Raw genomic sequence first — 18905 nt, forward strand, 5'->3', positions numbered from 1 at the left:
AGCCCAGGGTAACCTGAGATGAGAGGACCGTCCGATGAGTCAAAAGGAGCAATTGGATAGTCTCGCCGTGCTCATGTGCAGACTCTCTTTCCATTCTAAACCCCAAGGTTATAAAGATAGCGACAGAGGGCGAATTCTTCCAGTTCATCTGCCAAACAATTTAAATTCTTCTCTTTGGTGTCCATTCCTTCCTTTTCAAAGTAGCTGGGTTTATGTCGGAGTCCATGATCTACAGCCGCATTCAAACTGCGGTTCTTCACGGCGGTGGTTTCACGATCTGGGAGCTCGCCGAGCGGCCGATCATTTTCGATATCTCCAGGCGACGTGCACCTTCGGGGGTGCGGCCCTGCGGCCCTATGGACGAGTCGGTTAATCGGCCGTACCGCCGACTAAAGCGTCAGAGGAGATCGAAATTCCAGACAGCAGTGTACGCTGCTCTCGACGTAAACGACGCTCCAAATTGTAACATCGAAACTCGGGAGACCGACCGAATTGTTGGTCTCCTCTCTCGGCAGATTTACCTCTTTCTCCCTCGTTAGCGACAGAGAGAGCATGTTTGATGTCAACGGGATGAAACGTCTACTTTTGATGGACTCTAAATCATGGTCTCTCTGGAGAGTTTGCTCGATTGCATGGCGGGTGTTATGATTTTGCCGAGTCAGGCGAGGGAAGGGGAGTGGATGATTTAATACTCTGCTATACTCTGCTGCTACTTTTGCGTGCTGGGGGGAGGTGAATGGGAGCTTAGAGGGTTCTATCATTTTTTCCGTCGTTCATTCTTTGGGATTTTTCTTCTGTTTCAATTTAAAATTTCAAGCAAAATATTCAGGGTATATAGTTTATACATTCTCTGATATTAAATGGAACCATTGAACCAAATGAATCAATGGATATGATGCAAAAGAGGTGAGAGATAGGCTTGTTAGTGAGTCCAGGCTGCACACTCAGAGACGGGTCTAGAAAGTTGCCAGTTACGTTGGAATTCACCAGAGTTTCCTATGTGCATCGAACTGTGGGAGTGTGCAGGAGGAGTGAATTGGGCTATGAATCTCCAACGAGAGACCGGGGAAATTTGCTAAGTAGAAGGACCTTCATCTCTAACTGGTGGTGTTGATTTTTCCGGACGCCGTGGGCATTTGATATGTAGGTGATTGGCACCTCCGCAGTGACTGCAAAACTTGTTGCTCCACCGAAGCTCACGCTCTTGTGGAGGGAGGAGGGCGGCTAAGGGAGCTCTCTCCAGCTGTATGGGTTTCGGAGCCGTTGATAATCAAGGTCTTGCAGCCTGAATTGGTTCTTGGAAAGGAACGGGTGTTCTCGATGATGTTATGGAGGGCTATTCCTTAAGATGCTTGTAATTCGGACAGTTATTTCACGGTCGTTGAGCATCTCCCTGGTAAGCAGGTCGACTTTCAAGCGCTCCGAGAAGCCGTGATGGTAATGGGCCGAGGCGGGTCTACATTCCCACCACCCTCCGCCGGAGGGTCCCGAATTCTACTGTATAATCCAGCACCGATCGTGAGCCTTGTCGCAGGTAAAGTATTCTATCTGCTGCCCCATTCCACTTCGCGGATGGTCGAAAAGCTGGCGCACCTCAGGGGTATATTCCTCATATTTACTGCAAATGGTAGTTTTATTTTCCCAGTTAGCGGCGGCCCAAGTTACAGATCGCTGAGCCAAAAGAGAAATGATGAAGGTGAGAATGGCTCGGTCTGTAACATACATACTGTATATATATCGCTGGAGATCGAAAATTTAGACGCACTGGGGCAGAGTGTTGCAGAGTCGGTTGTAGATTCATTGAAGCATTTGGACACCTGAATCCGGGGCTGCGTGGGCGGAGAGTTACTGGCACATGGAACTGTTTCGAAATGGACAGACCATCGATGGTTTCCTGCTGGATCGTGTGCCTCTGTTAACGAACGTTCTTTTAGACGAACTGAGTCAGTGGATGTTTCACCCATCCTGTCAGGGAATGTAGAGGAGGCTTGACTCAAACGCAGAACAGCGGGGACGATTTGGAGTTCAGCGAAAACTTTAATAATAAAAAAAACGCCACGAGGGGTCAGGAAACAAGAGAGAAGAGATACATCGCAGGATAAATTTGTGGATGATACCAAGATTGGGGGTATAGCAGACAGCGAGGAAGACACCTGGACAAGCCAGCGAGCACCGTGAGGGTCATGTTTTTTGACTTCTTCAGTGCGTTCAACACCATCCGCCCTACTCTGCTGTGGGAGAAGCTGACATCGATGCAGGTGGATGCTTTCTTGGTGTCATGGATTATTAATTACCTGACTGGCAGACCACAGTACGTGTGCTTGGAACACTGTGTGTCAGACAGAGTGATCAGCAGCACTGGGGCTCCACAGGGGACTGTCTTGTCTCCCTTTCTCTTCACTATTTATACCCTGGACTTCAACTGCTGCACAGAGCCTTGCCATCTTCAAAAGTTCTCTGATGACTCTTCCACAGTTGGATGCATCAGCAAGGGAGATGAGGCTGAGTGCAGGGTTGCGGTAGGAAACTTATTCTGCAGCTTAATGTGAAAAAGACTAAGGAGCTGGTGGTGGACCTGAGGAGAGCTAAGGTACTGGTGACCCTTGTTTCCATCCAGGGGGTCAGTGTGGACATGGTGGAGGATTACAAATACCTGGGGATACGAATTGACAATAAACTGAACTGGTCAAAGAACACTGAGGCTGTCTACAAGAAGGGTCAGAGCCGTGTCTATTTCCTGAGGAGACTGAAGTTCTTTTAACATCTGTCGGACGATGCTGAGGATGTTCTGGCCAGTGCTATCATGTTTGCTGTTGTGTGCTGGGGCAGCAGGCTGAGGGTAGCAGACACCAACAGAATCAACAAACACATTCGTAAGGCCAGTGATGTTGTGGGGATGGAACTGGACTCTCTGACGGTGGTGACTGAAAAGGGGATGCTGTCCAAGTTGCACGTCATCTTGGACAATGTTTCCCATGCACTACATAATGTACTGGGTGGGCACAGGAGTACATTCAGCCAGAGACTCATTCCACCGAGATGCAACACTGAACGTCATAGGAAGTCATTCCTGCCTTTGGCCATCAAACTTTACAACTCCTCCGCTGGAGGGTCAGACACCCTGAGCCAATAGGCTGGTCCTGGACTTATTTCCTGGCATAATTTACATATTATTATTTAATTATTTATGCTTTTATATTGCTATATTTATACTCTATTCTTGGTTGGTGCAACTGTAACGAAACCCAGTTTTCCTCGGGATCAATAAAGTATGACTATGAATATGATTATGACTATCTCGGTCTGCAGAGGGATCTGCATCAGCTTGAAATATGTGCTGCAAAATGGCAGATTGAATTCAATGCAGACAAGTGCAAAGTTTTACACTTTGATAGGACAAATCAGGGAATGTTTGACACAGTAAACGGTAGGGCATTGAAGAGTGTGGTTGAACAAAGCGATCTAGGAATACAGGTCCATAATTCATTGAAAATGGTGTCATAGGTAGCTAAGGTCGTAAAGAAAGCTTTCTACACATTGCCCTTCACAAATCTATGTATTTAGTACAGAAGATAGGATGCTATGTTGAAGTCGTATAAAGCATTGGCGCGGCTTAATTTGGAGTATTGTGCACAGATATAATAAGACCATAGGACCATAATCAGCTAGTTCACAGGAAAATGTAAATAAGTTTGAAAGAGTGCAAAGAAACATTTCAAAGATGCTGTCGGGTCTCGGGGACCCGCGATTTTAATGCAAGATTGAATAGATTAGGACTGTAATCTTTTGAGTATAGAATATCAAGAGGATATTTGTGTGAGGTATAAATGGTTATGAGGGATACATATAACGTAAATGCCAGCAGCGTTTTTACACTGGGTGGAACTACAACCAGAGGTCAGAGAATGAAAGGTGGAAAATGTAAGGGGAGCATGAGGGAAAACTTCTTCACTCAGAGGGTCACGAGAGTGTGGACTGAGTTTCCAGCACAAGTGGTGCATTCGAGCTAGATTTCAATGCGTAAGAGGAATTCGGATCGGTACATGAATATATGGATAGTAGCGATATGGACGGCTATGGCCACGGTGCAGGTCGATGGCTGTACGCGATTTAAATTGTTTTGGCGTAGATTAGATGAGTTGAAGGTTCCTGTTTCTGTGCTGTATTTCTAAATGTCTCTATGATTCTATGACAAGGTAGCGAGGTAACTAAAGGCTAGGAACTGCCCGTAGAGGCTGGGTGTTTCGATGGACAAACATGGGTTGTATATGAGAGCGAGGTTCAAATAGGCTGCAGACTATGAGCTGGAAACGACTGGCAGGTGACTACAGTTAGCTGGGTTGAGTCTTGTTTGGTGCCTGCCTGTGCACACTTGATGTCAGGAAAGATGCCTTTAATATTGGAAGAGTGTAGAAAACATACAAGAATGTTGCAAGGGCTTGAGGACCTAGGTTATAGGAAGTTTGAATGAGATAGGACTTTATTTCTTACAGCGTAGGACAATGAGGGGATATTTAATAGTATACAAAATTATGAGTGGTATGTACCGGGTAAATGCAAAAAGGCTTTCTCCACTGAGGCTGGGTGATTCTAGAACGAGAATGAAAGACGAAATGTTTGAGGAAACATAATGGGGGACTTCTTCAATCAGAGGATGGTAAGACTGTGGAACGAGCTGCCAGCGGACTTTCTGGAAGCGTGTTCGATTTCAACACAAGAGAAATGTAGATAGATACATGCACGCATGGGAGATGCATAGAGGACAATGAGATGGGTGCAGGTCGAAGGGACTAGGCAGGTTAAATGTTCTGCGCGGTGTGTATGGGTCGAAGGGACTGGCTCTGCGCTGTCGTCTTCTATGGCTCTATATCAAGGGCACAAGTCTCCACACCATCGACAGCATTACAAGAGGCACTGCCACAAGGAAGCTACATCCAACTTCAAACATGTCTACCATGCAAGCTATGATTACCTCCCGACCTCACACATCATGAAGACTGCAAACAGGCTGGTCCCGGCTCACCTCCGACCGCTGGTCAGATCAGCCCCCGTTCCCCAGCAGTTTACCTACTATGAGCATATTGGAGTCGACGATTCATCATCTACCTGCTGAACGGAGCCTACTTCCATTTGGACATGAAGGGAGCACGGTAGGATCATATTTTTTTGATTTCTGAAGTGCCTTTAATACCATACAGCCCTTATTACTGGGGAAAATTCTCTGTTCAATGCAGGTCGACAGTTCCAATGTATCCTGGTTTATGGACGACATGACTGGCAGACCACAGTTTGTGCCACTTCAGAGCTGTGGGTCATACGTGGGTATAAGCAGCATTGTGGCCCCACAGGGGACTGTATTGGTTCCCTTCCAGTTTACCCTGTATACCCCAGACTTGAGATACAACGCTGAGTCATGTCATCTGCAGAAATTCTCTAATGACTCAGTAATAGTTGGGTTTAGAAATGGACGAGAGGAGGATGAATGCAGGTGGAGGTTTTTCTCGTATATTACAAGCGGAATAACCAGCAACTCAACATCAGTAAGACAAAGGAGATTTTAATGGAATTCAGGAACAGCAATCCTGAACCGCGCCCTATTCCTGTTGATGGTTAGGGCGTGGATGTGGTGAGGACCTACAACTACTTAGTGCTGCACCTGAACGACAGACGTGGGTGGAGCACCAACACGGAAACTGTGAAAGGGAAGGGCCAGAATTACTTCTACTTCTTGAGTAGACTGAGGTATTTTGGAGTATGCAAGCCTCTCCTTCACACGTTCTACCAGTCTGTTATCGCCAGCACAATCTTCCATGGGATGGTGTGCTGGGATAATGGCATCAAAACCGGTGATGTCAAAAGACTCAATAAACCGATTAGAGTGTTGCAAACTTCGTCAGTTCTTACCCAGGGACAATCCGCTCCGCCATCAAGCGGTATTGACTCAAGAAAGGAATATCAATCATTACGAACCCCTACCATCCGGTACATGCACTGTTCTCGTAGCACCGCCAGGGAAGAGCTACAGGAGCCTGAAGAGCCACCTCCAACAATTGAGAAACAGAATATTTCTGAACACATGCACAGCAGTCATTGAGCTTTTTAAGGTATTTGTTCATTTTTGAGTTTATAGCAAATTTATGTCTTTCTTCTTTACTGCTTCATCGAAGCAACAAATTTCACATCACAAAAAATAACGATAATAAATTTGATTCTGATTCTGAAATCCGATTTTAACCTTGGCATCAGTTATTTTGGGAATTATCTGTTCCACATACGGAAGTGCTTCACGGAACTTTCTGTGTCTTGTGAAACAGATTCCATCCTGGCAGTCTTGAACCCAATAATTCTGCTTCTCTCTTTGACAAATCCAAGTCTCTGATCAGGTTAGTTAATTCAGACTGAGTTAACAGATGAGGCTCACTCGACAAAAAGGGTTCAATATCTGAATCAGTGTCAGCGTTTTCTATTCCTGGACTGGACATCATGGCACCTTTGTCTGCCTCCCATAGACTGTATGTCCTGATTTTCTGAAACCGGTCATGCCATTTATAAATCGGGTTGAATTTGCCTGCATTTGGCCCATATCATCGTGAATCCTTTGTATGAATATACCTGCCTAAATATCCCTTAAATGCTTTTACTATTCCCACTTCTACAACTTCCTCTGGCAATTCTTTCCTTATACTCACCACTATTTTTCCTCACTCTTGGATTCATACTGCATTGTGTTGGAACTTTCCTCGATCCAGATTTATCTTCATCTTGTTTTCTACTATCTCGCCCGCTCAGACATACAAAGGTATGTACTGGATACAAACCCTTTAGCTTACCATCTACTTGCCAAGCTATTTCGATGAATCTATAGTATATATTTATTTCCTCCATATTCCCAACAGCTTCACCCAGTTTCTGCCACTGACTTACAAATTAGGGCAAACTTATTGAGAACAATTAGCCCACCAGGTTTGACGTGTTTCTGGAGTGAGAAAAAATTCACAAAGTCCTGGAGACAACGTGTAAATTCCTCACAGCTGGCACTGGGGGTCGCGATCTAAAACAAGGCCTTTGTAAGGCAACAGCAGGAAATTCTGTCCCACTCTGCCATTTATTTGCAACAAGGTAGACGAAGTAGCAGGATCAAGAGGGTTAATCTGTTGGATATTATTGAGGTCTGGTCAGAAAAGTGCAGAGCTAAAGATGGCGCCAGATAGCGACTTCACTCCGCCCATGAGCGAAACATTTAAATTCTCCTATTCTATGGTCTATTTCCCTTTTGAGGGTGGCTGCGTCCTGTCAGTGTCTTCGATCTACAGCAGCACTCAAACAGCGGTTCTCTACTGCAGCGTGTTCCCGTACTTGGAGCTCGCCGATCGACCGCGATTTTGTTATGTCCAGGTTTGGTCTGAAGTCGGACGCGTTCGGGGTGCGGCCTTGCGCGGTTCTGTGGACACTAATTCCCGCGGGCGTCGGACACTGAAGCGTAGCGGGAGCTGGAACATCGAAGTCAGTGTGAGCGGTTGTTGGAGGCCTCTGCACTCCGGAATTGATCTCTCGCTTTCTCTCTCTTCTCGACGGCGAGTGCGAATTTGCTGCCGTTTCGCGATAAGGGGAAATCGAAGTAAAATAAAGCAACAACAACATTTCAGACTGACGATAACCTCGAAACAGCGACTGTTTGTCTCCCCTCTCGCTGTGGAAGGAAGAATCTCTCTCTCTCTCCCTACTTAGTGTGACAGAGAGATCCTGAGCGTTGTTAAAATTTTGGGATAAAATTAGCTTTGGATGTACAGTAGACTATTGTGTTTTCTGGAGGCTTTGGCGTTGCCTGCATGGTGGGTAATGGGAATGCTGATGCTTCATGCCCGAACAAGTTAATGCTGCTTGCTGTAGCTTGTGCGTCGGAGGAGGGTCGGGGGCTTTGGGGTTCTTAGGATTTTTTGCTGTCATTCATTCCTTGTTTTTCTTTCTGTTTCGACAATGTTTGCGGATAGTGAGAATTTCGGGTCGTATATTGTATATTTGCTTTGATATTAAACGGAACCATTGAAGGATTGAAGACACAGTGCTGAATGAGCGCAGTATTTATTAATGTTACACGAAGTTTTGTAGATTTACCGGTAGGAGAAGTAGCTTTGCAGGGTCGGTCTGGTAACGCAGTGATATTAGGACACATGCAAGAAAATAACATGAAGCATTTGTCATGATCCGGTCCGGGAAGTCCGCATTCCGGTTCCTGGTACGGTCCGTGGAGTCAGGACTCCGGATCTTCCAGCTGTCCCTTGTTTCAGTTGGGTTAATAATAGGCACCTGATTCCCATCTTAGGGCTTGAAATATAATTAGCCTTGGGGTCGAGTGTGGGGTTTGGTTTGTCTTGTCAAGATTCCCTGGGAGCAACCTGCCTGTGGAAGGCTAGAGCGGCCACTTGCCATCTTTAGGTCGCGTTGGAGAACCATCGCTTCATGGAGCCTTGCTGTCGGTAGTCTGAGCTGTCTTTGCGGTATGGATTCGGCCGTTTTCCGGGCCAGCTGAGTGGCCGTCAGCCACTCCGAGCTAGGTAGGGATCCGGCTGTTTCGGTAACCAGCCGAGGTTGCTGGCCGTAACTGCGACTCGGAGTAACCACGATGCAGAGATGGAACTGTCTGTAGTACTTCAGTGTCTGTGCCTTACATTTGGGTCCGTTCCCAACGCCTCCCATTGTGACAGTATTAGCAATTCGAATCATGTTAGGCGATAAAGGGTGAGAAAAAAATAAACTGATAGCTCTCCTGTTAACTAGATCAAGAAGAGAATTGGGGCCTAAAGTCAGGGTAAATCAATCGTTACGCACTCGACTTGGACTTTTAAATTTCATCCACCGATTCATCTGGAGTCGTCGATCTTCTCCAGAAGTTTATGTGTTGCTCCACATTCGAGCAATTCCAGTTTATAGTATGTCATGTCTTAACATTCTGTTGGCTGATTGGCAAATTTGCTTTAAGGAGGATGGTTTAGTGCATGCTGGTGGGACTGTTTCCATGAACGTAATTTTGGAGGTGCAATCGGAAGTAGGCTAACCAAATATTAATAAGACTCAAAAATAAAGAAACTGAAAATGCCGGAAATAAAATCATAAGACATAGGGGCAGAGTTAATCGATTTGGGTTGTTGACTCTACTCTGCCATTCCATCATGGCTGATCGTTACCCCACTCATCCCTAATCTGCTTCCTTCTCCCCATGACCGTTGACTCCCTTACCAGTCAATAACCTATCACCCTATACTTTAAACATATCCATTGACTTCGCATCCATAGCCACCTCCAACAAAGAATTCCACAGATTCACTAACATCTGGCTAAAGACAATCCTCCTCATCTCCGTTCTAAATGAAAGTCTCATGTTCCCTTTAATCTGCACAAGTGTGTGGCTGCCCAGAGACTGAAATGCTCTGGCACACATAGCACGTTGCTGCACAGCTGGAACTTCTTTTTAGATAATGTTTTATTAAAGTGCCACACAGTTTTCAGGTGTTGTGAAACTGTCCTGTCCAGAGCAATGGTTGGTCACCACAAATGCAAAAATGGAGCATTTCAGTTTCCGGACAGCCACACACTTGTGCAGCTTAAAGGGAACATTATTATGATTATGAAGATACGCAGTCCTCTTTTATTGTCATTTAGTAATGCATGCATTAAGAAATGATACATTATTTCCTCCGGTATGATATCACAAAACACAGGACAAACCAAGACTGAAAAAACTGACAAAACCACATAATTATAACATATAGTTACAAGCAGTATAACAATACCATAACTTGATGAAGAAGTCCATGAGCACAGTAAAGTTCAAAGTCTCTCAAATATCCCACATCTCACGCAGAGGGGAGAAGGAAGAAAAACTCTCCCTGTCATGTCGACCACAATCCGACTCCGAGTCATCCGAAAACTTCGAGCTCTGATCAGCTCTCCGACACCGAGTACTGAGCGCCATCTCTGTCCGAACAATTCGACCTCCTTCTCGGTCGCCAAAAGCAGGCAAGGCCGGGGATTTTGAGGCCTACCCTCCGAACGATTCACGACCACGCAGTAAGAACAGCAGCGAACGGGCGTTTCAGAAATTTCTCCAGATGTTCCTCTGTGCTTTCACGTCCATTCTCCATCAAATCAGAATTGTCCACGGCCCCTAGACTTCTTGATTGTAAGTTACCCTGCAAAATTTTTCATTTGCTGTAGGTAATCAGGCATGAAAGAAAGCCATATTAACGTTCAGCAAACTGCCTGTGGAAATTCCTTCTATGTGTCAAAATTCAGTCAGATATCTTGTTCCACTTGACTTTGCTTTGATTCAAAGCTGATTATTTCGATATCTTGTATTTCACTCTGCTCGACATGAATGGCACTTGCACTGCCTAGCCTCCTACCTCACTGGATTCGGAAACGCCATCGAAAGGAAGGTTCGCAGCCAACCATGTCACAACCTAGCAAGGGGCTGGTTAAACCGGAGACTACTTACCCTTCAAGGTGACGTTCAAAAGTCCAGCTATCCTGCACATTTCCGTGTCACTACACCTCACCAAATGCAGACAAAAACATAAAAGCAAGACTGCATCTTGAACTTTAAAATGCATTTCGCATCCTGGTATTGTTCTCTCCACCCTGTTGAAGGAGTCTCAACTATTCAGTGTTTGTGTGAAGGAAAGTCAACTGCACAGTTCTGCCCCCATAAAATATAATATCTAGCCCTGTAAAACTCGCAATCCGCTGATTCTTTACAGTACCAGATGATCAATTAATCTTTCTTAGGTTTTAAGCCATCTCTATATCTCATGCTGATGAATTTTCTTTATATCTCCAAGCTTCCTTCACTTATTGATTTCATAAGTATTGCAATAAATAATTATTACACTTTGAATCATTGAACTGTTCCCCCTGCTGTCTTTAATTATTTGCAATGATGAATCTTGTTCTCTCCAAAATCCAATTTTCCAAAATTTGAATCTTGAACAGTAAGTTAACTTTTACAATCCTTCTTCTAATACTGCATTACAATCATGCACAGGCATCTTTCTGACTACTTTCAAAAAGTAAATCAAATGTGTTTGTTCAGTTGTGAATGCCAAAATGGAATCAGGATTGCGCAGTTTATACATTATTCATCAAAAACTATTAATGACAACTGCTTTTAGCTTCGTGTTCAAATTAATTTAATTAGCATCGATTAGCAATGATACCTTGGTAACATTCTCCCTGGTGAACGATACTGACTATAAAAATAATACACAGAGAATGCAGTGTATAGGCTACTTAAAGAATCCTGTATGTATTGGCTACTTAAGGAATCCTGTAGCAATGCATGCGCCTCCAAAGATTTTGTGGTTTGTCGTCTACTATTACACCATTGCAATAATCGGCATTCCTGGTAGAGTATTGGTGTTGCTTATCAGCCTCCAATATTTTGTGAACTGTTGTATTGCTGATGTATTTACTATTATTGTTGGTTCCTGCTAAATGTAGATATTTACCCATTTGCCATTCTCTAAGTATCATTAGTACACTTTAATAGTTTTGGTCTTTTGCTTATACCATTTCAACTGAATATATATCTCTTTTAATTTTTATATAGTTATAGTGCATTTTAGAATATTTAGTTGCATACTTTTAAACCTTCTAATTTTTTTAATGATTTTCATACGTATCGTATCCTCTGTTCTCATCCTGATGGTAAGCAGTCAAGTCAAATCGAGGTATTTATGTTCTTCTGTTACTCGTTACATAAACTTGTTTGGGTGCATTCTCCAGTTACCTTATAAGGTAACCGTAGCCTTCAGCCAGGAGCAGATGCCATCAGGTGGTTGCCAACCTTCACCGAGTGTTTCGACCCTTAACCACGACATTCTCCAGTTGGTGGGCCGGCAGTGGTGGCCAAATCACTGCCCATCTGCTCCTGGCTTCCAGTTCCCCTCCTCTCACCTACTGCAAATCCAACAAGAGGCTCGCTCTGCCTCTTCCCCCATCCTACGAGCTGCTTGTTTTTTGCTCCTTTCGTCCAGGCCCAGACCTGACAACAACCGCCATGCTGATTTGGCTGGGAAACCTCTGCAGCCGATCTCCACAGGGAACAACCGTGCCTGCCATCCCTTGTCTTTATACTCCTGCAGTAAGGGCTGGTACTTCAAGGCCTTTCTCTCGTGGGCCTCTTCCCATCCCTCCGCCCACGGAATAGTCAACTCAACCAGAATTATTTTCTTGTCTTCAGTTGACCACAGTACAATGTCCGGGCGTAGGGTTGTGTGCACCACATCCGGGAACTGCAACCTCCTACCCGCATCGACCCTCATCTCCCAGGACCTGGCCGTTAGCAGCAGATTGGGCTTTGGTTGTTTGGTTACGAAAGGTCTATCTCCCTCTTTGATGAAGCTGATGGCCTTCCTCAAATCTGTGCCAGCCTTCCTCTTCTTGCACCTCTCCCGCTCTAGTGTGTCAGCAAGAGCCAGAAGCACCTTATCATGGCGCCACCTGTATCGTCCTTGAGTTAGGGCTGTTTTACACCCGGACAGTATGATTTTGAGTATTAAGGTAAAATAAGCATTAAGAATATTGAAACAACTCATCTGAGTATTCAGCTGGTCATTAACGATAGGGTGACGGCTATTATTATTACATTATTATTAGTTGTTATTATTACATTAAAACGATGATTGCAGTGGAGGGGATGCAGAGATTTACTGGGATGGTGAGTTTCCCTTATGAGGAGAAACTACATACACTGATTTTGTATTCCTTGAACAGAGAAGACTGAAGGGATGCTGGAGGTAAAAGTAGGATAGACATTACCCCATAGCAGAAGTAGTACAAAAAAGAGGGTGTAGATTTGAGGAAAATTATGAGGTCTAGAATAGATCTGCGGAAGATCATTTTCAGTTTCATGTTTGTTGGAGACTTGAAAACACTGCCCGAGAGGATAGTGGCGACAGGAGCCCTCGCAGCATTTAAGAATGGCCCAGTTGGGCATTTGAATTACCAAGTCATAGCAGTCTACAAATTGCGCTGGTGATTGGAAATAGTGCGGAGGAGTGTCTGTTGGTTGGCACAGACGTAGTTAGTTTAAGGACCCGACTCCCTCATCTACAGCTCTAAATGAACGAAGTGTTATTTTTAAAGGGATGAATTAACCGATTTTGAGGACCTGGTGGAACTGAAAGTTTTTCATTTGCGTGATCTTCAGACAGGTCATTTAACATATAAGTAGATCAACGTAGTAGTGAGGAAAATAGAATTGAGGATATAATGTTTCTGCGGCAGAGGAAGTAAAGTTGAGGCAACTAAGTAAGAAGTCAGGGGCACGTTAGATCAAAAGATATCGTGTTCAATCTTTACCGTATGAGAGGGATCTTAACCTATTTGATAACAGTGAGACAGAATTTATCATTGTGCTTAAGCTGAACATGTTCTCAAGTTATTGTATCTTCCGCCTGACTGGAGCAAGGAGGTGAACGAATGACTGGGGCGGGAGATTAGTTGCCATTTTACCTAGGCAGCAGAAAGTGTAGAAAGATCATGCAGGGCAGGCTGGGAGGTTGGTCCGCTTGACGGACTGATTTGCATTCATAACTCCTCTCATGACATTGTGATGGTGAGCAGAGCACTTCACAACATCATGAGCTATAAGAGCACTATTAGGACATTCAGCTCATAGGCTCAGCACATTGAAGGGCAGCCGATCTGTCATTTAATCATGTGTCAAGTTATGAAAAGGGGAAGTACAACGAGATCTAGGTGGCCTTGTTCATCAGTCACTGAAAGTAGGCATGCAGGTACAGCAGGCAGTGAAGAAAGCTAATGGGATGTTGGCCTTCATAACAAGGAGAGTTGAGTATAGGAGAAAAGAGGTCCTTCTGCAGCTGTACAGGGCCCTGGTGAGACCACACCTGGAGTACTGTGTGCAGTTTTGGTCTCCAGATTTGAGGAACGACAGTCTTGCTATTGAGGGAGTGCAGCGTAGCTTCACAAGGTTAATTCCCGGGATGGCGGGACTGTCATATGTCGAAAGATTGGAGCGACTGGGCTTGTATACACTGGAATTTAGAAGGATGAGAGGGGATCTGATTGAAACATATAAGATTATTAAAGGATTGGACACGCTAGAGACAGGAAACATGTTCCCGATGTTGTGGGAGTCCAGAACCAGGGGCCGGAATTTGTGAATAAGGGGTAGGCCATTTAGAACGGAGTTGAGGAAAAACTTTTTCACCCAGGGAATGTGGATCTGTGGAATGCTCTGCCTCAGAAGGCAGTGGAGGCCAATTCTCTGGATGCTTTCAAGAAAGAGTTAGATAGGGCTCTTAAAAATAGCGGAGTGAAGGGATATGGGGAGAAGGCAGGAACGGGGTACTGATTGTGGATGATCAGCCATAATGACAGTGAATTGCGGTGCTGGCTCGAAGGGCCGAATGGCCTACTCCTGCACCTATTGTCTATTGCCTATTGTGTGATGAAGTCATTCATTAACCTTTAACAGAGACAGGCGATTGAACCAACTTGTCCATGCGGACTAGAGCATTCTCCCTGCAAGTCTAGGTGCCATACCGGTCCATGTTCCTATCTAAATGTACCTTAAACGTTACAGTTATACCGGCCTCGACAAGCTCCTCTTACAGCTTATTTTTGGTACTCAATACCCTCGTGCAAAGAAGTTACCTTTCAGATATCTTTTACATCTCTCTCCTCTTAACTTGCATCCGTGCTCTCTGGTTGTGGATTCTCAAACACCAAGGAAATGGCAATTAAAGTCCACCTTATGCATTCTTCTCATGATGCTATAAAGTTGTATGAGCCATTCCTCATTCTCCTGCGCTCCAGGGAATAAAACGCCAGTGTGGACAACCTCTCCTCAAAAATAAGAGATTTCAGTCCAGTCCACATCCTCCTGAATCTCCTTTACACCCTCTCCAGCTTGACAATGTATTTCTTGTAACAGAGTATCCAGAACTGTATATAATACTTTAAGTGCAGACTCACCAACATTTTATGCATTTACTCCTAAATTTGATGCCCTAACTTATGTAGACTAGAGAACAACCCTTTCTTTACTACATTGTCCACTTGTGTGTCAGCTTTAGGCGAACTGTACTCTTATACCCTTGGGTTCTTCTGTTCTACAACACTAGTCTGTGTCCTGTCAGTCACTGTAAAAGTCCCACTCTAGCTTATCTGCATAAAATGCATTAGGTCACACTTTTCTAAGTAGACATCAGTTTACCATTCCCCTTTCTTCCTCACTAATCAAAATCTCTCCGCAATCCGTTGTAACCCATCAAATTATCAACAAGACGGTCTAATCTAGTATCCTCAAAACTCTTCTTAATTGCGCCATGTACATAAACCTCCATATAATTTACATAAATATTGAATAATCACAGATGGCTAAATTTTTGTTCAACTCTATTTCTCTCCCACTTCTCCCTATAACTACATTATTAATCAAAAACAGATCATCTCTGCCTTAAATATACCCAAGTAATTGGCTACAAGCTTCAATAACAACGAATTTCACAGATTAAATAACTACTGGAGTAAAAATTCCTCATCATTTGCTCTAAAGACATCCATTTACATGGAAGCTCTGACCTGAGATTCAATTCTTCTACTAATAGAAACCTTCTCTCCAATCCACCCTGATCAGGTCCTGGCGATTTCAATGAGATGCTCCCCCGCCATTCTGAACTCCGTCAAGTATATGTCCAGAGACATCAAAGTCTCCTCCTGGTTTATGTTTTCATTCCTGGGATTACTCTGGTAAAATTTCTCTGGACTCCAGGGCCAGCAGGTCCTTGCTTTGATAAGTAGCCCAAAGTCTCTCATATTATTACGCATATGAACTCACCACATATTATAAGGCCATAAGACTATGTAACATATGAGCAAAGTTAGGACACTCGGTCCATTCAGTTTGTTCTGCTATTCCATCATTATCTTGTCTTCTACACGTAACCTTTGATGCCATAGTGAATCAAGAACGTATCAAACTCCGCGTTAAATGTACTTGATGAATTGACCTCTGCAGCCATGCTTTGGCTAAAGAAAATCCTTCTTCTCTCGGTTCTAAATGGACAGTACCATCAAATACTTCCCACATGTTAACACTTTCACTCCCCTCATAGTTCTCCTGAACTTCCTCTGGACCCTTTCCAATGTCAGCACATTTTGGATAAAGGGCCCGAAACTGCTCACGGTAGTCCAGGTGCGGTCTGACGAATGCCGTAAAGCCTCTGCATCACATCGTTGCACTTATATGATCGTGCTCTCTAAAAAACGTTGACATTACATTTCCCTTCCTTACCACTAACACAACCTGCCAGTAAACCTTTAGGGTATTCTGCGCAAGAACTCCTGAGTCCCTTTGTACCCCTGATTTTAGAATTTTCTCTCTGTTTAGAAAAAAAACGGTTTTGCCATATTCCTTTCACCAAAGTGTAGGACCATACATTTCCACACACAATATTCCATTTGCCAATTCTTCCAATCTGCCTAAGTCCTTCTGCAGACACCCTTGTTCCTCAAAGCTGCATAACCCTCCACATATCTTCATACCGTCTGCAAATTTGGTCATGAAGACAGCAATAACTTCATCCAAATTGTTGACGTACGACGTGATAGGAAGCGGTTCCAACACCGACCCCGGCAGAGCACCACTAATTAGAGGCAGCCAGCCAGAGTAGGCCCTCTTTATTCCCACTCTTTGCGTCCTGCCAGATAGCTAATCTTTTATCCCTACTAGTAGCTTTACTGTACCACCACGGGCTCTTTTCTTGTTGAGCCGCATCCTGTATAGTATCTTATCAAAGGTCTTCTGAAAAATCCGAGTAAATAACATCATCCAATTCTCCTTTGTCTATTCTGCTTATAGTTCCTCAAAGATTTGGAACAGATTTGCCAGGAAAGCTCTCCCCATACGAAACCATGCTGACGTCGCCTATTTTGTCATGTGGCCTTAAGTATCCCGAAACATCATCCTTAATAATGGACTCCAATATCTTCCCAACCAGAGAAGTCAGACCAACTAGCCTATAATTTCCTTTCTTCTTCCTTCCCTTTTCTTAAATGGTGGAGGAACATTTACAATTTTGAGCTCCTTTGGTCCTTCCAGTCACGCTGCCCCAGCAAACCCATAAACCGATTAACCCTAACCTAACCATAGGACAATTTACAATGATCAATTCACCTACCCAGTAAATCTTTGGAATGTGGGGAAAATAGTGGGACCAGGAGAACACCTACGGGATGGAGGTACGTACGGTCCTTACAGAAGAGCTTGGAATTCAATTCCGAACTCCGAACGCCCGAGCCTTCTGCTATGCTGTGCGCCGTCAAGTAAGAAAGATTATCTGAGATTTCCACTGTGTTACTCGTTTTTTCACACATAGTGTATGCTCACACACGCACAAGATAAGACACAAACCAGTCTCACACCCGAAACACAACACGCACAAATACTAGCACACACAGGCCCACTCACTTTCCTCATCTATTTAAGCTAACGCACACACTCCATCGCATAAAAATACATGGCGCACATCATACACCCACAAATATAAACGCACCGCACTTTATCTCCCTCCTCCACATCCTTCCCCTCCACCCCCCGCATACACAAGCTCACTCCGTTGTCACGCCACTGACACTGAAACCCCCTCCGTCTTGCTCTGTTGCAGTTAACTTGACCGTGATTGGGGTAATGCTTCGCAGACGATGTGGCCTCTCCAGGTGTATCACTGTCTACCTACTGGCGATGGCCGTGACAGATCTCCTGGTCATCTTCACGGGGGTCATTTTAAACCGGATTGCTCCCATCAATTTGCCATATAATTTCTTGACCATCATTCCGGCCTGCATTGTGAACTGCGCTGTAGTTTACGCAGTAAGGGAGTGCTCCGTCTGGGTGACGGTGATGTTCACGTTTGATCGCCATGTGGCTATTTACTGTCAAAAACGGAAAGCAAAGTATTGCACAGAGCGAACTGCGGCTTTGGTCATCGGGACTGTTATTATCGTCAGCTGTCTCAAAAATGTATTTTATGGTTTTATATATGAAGCCCCACATAAAACAGAGCCTACACCGTGCATCATTAAGTCATCGTATTATACCTCGCCTGTTGGATAACATTTGACTGGATCGATATCATTCTAACCCCTTGTCTGGCATTCGTTTCAATTTTGCTGCTCAATTTGTTAACCATCAGACACATTTTAAGCGCCATCAGAATCCGCAGGACACTCCAGGGCGGCGGGAAGGGTAATGTACAGAGCGACCCCGAGACGGACAGCCGCTGGAAGTCTATCGTACTGATACTAAGTATCTCGGGCATCTTCATCCTCTTGTGGTTGTTGGTAGTAATAACTTTCCTTTATATTCGCTTTGCCAGTGTCTCTTATTCTGCAGGATCCAATTTCAAGAACTCGATTTTCGCTTTGGAAGAAAGCGGATATGCGCTTCAGTTCCTCTGTTCCTGCGTGAACCCATTTATTTATGCAGGGACACAGAGTAAGATCAGAGACGAGATAAAGTTGGGGCTGAAATATCCACTGACGCTCTGTGATAGATTGCTAAGTTAGACAACTTTTTTCATTGGGAACAGTTTATGTTGCAAATCAGCCTTATTTACTTTTTTTTATCAATAGGGTGGACTTTGATTTGTATTACGTCTCTATAGCCGAGGAGTCAAGGAACGGCATAATAAAAATCAAATTCCAATGTATTGATCTATTGCCAAGTACATGGATGCACAGATCCTTTGGAAACCCTTTTTTCAACAAGATTACAGGCACATAGGGCCAGACTGTGAATTGCTTTACTGATGCCCTGTGTTCCCAGGTAGAGCGAAAACCTTTGTTTTGCAAGCTGCGCATAAGATGATTTTATTTTA

The sequence above is a fragment of the Mobula birostris genome, chromosome 10, assembly GCF_030028105.1.
Source record: "Mobula birostris isolate sMobBir1 chromosome 10, sMobBir1.hap1, whole genome shotgun sequence".
NCBI classification, from domain to species: Eukaryota; Metazoa; Chordata; class Chondrichthyes; order Myliobatiformes; family Myliobatidae; genus Mobula; species Mobula birostris.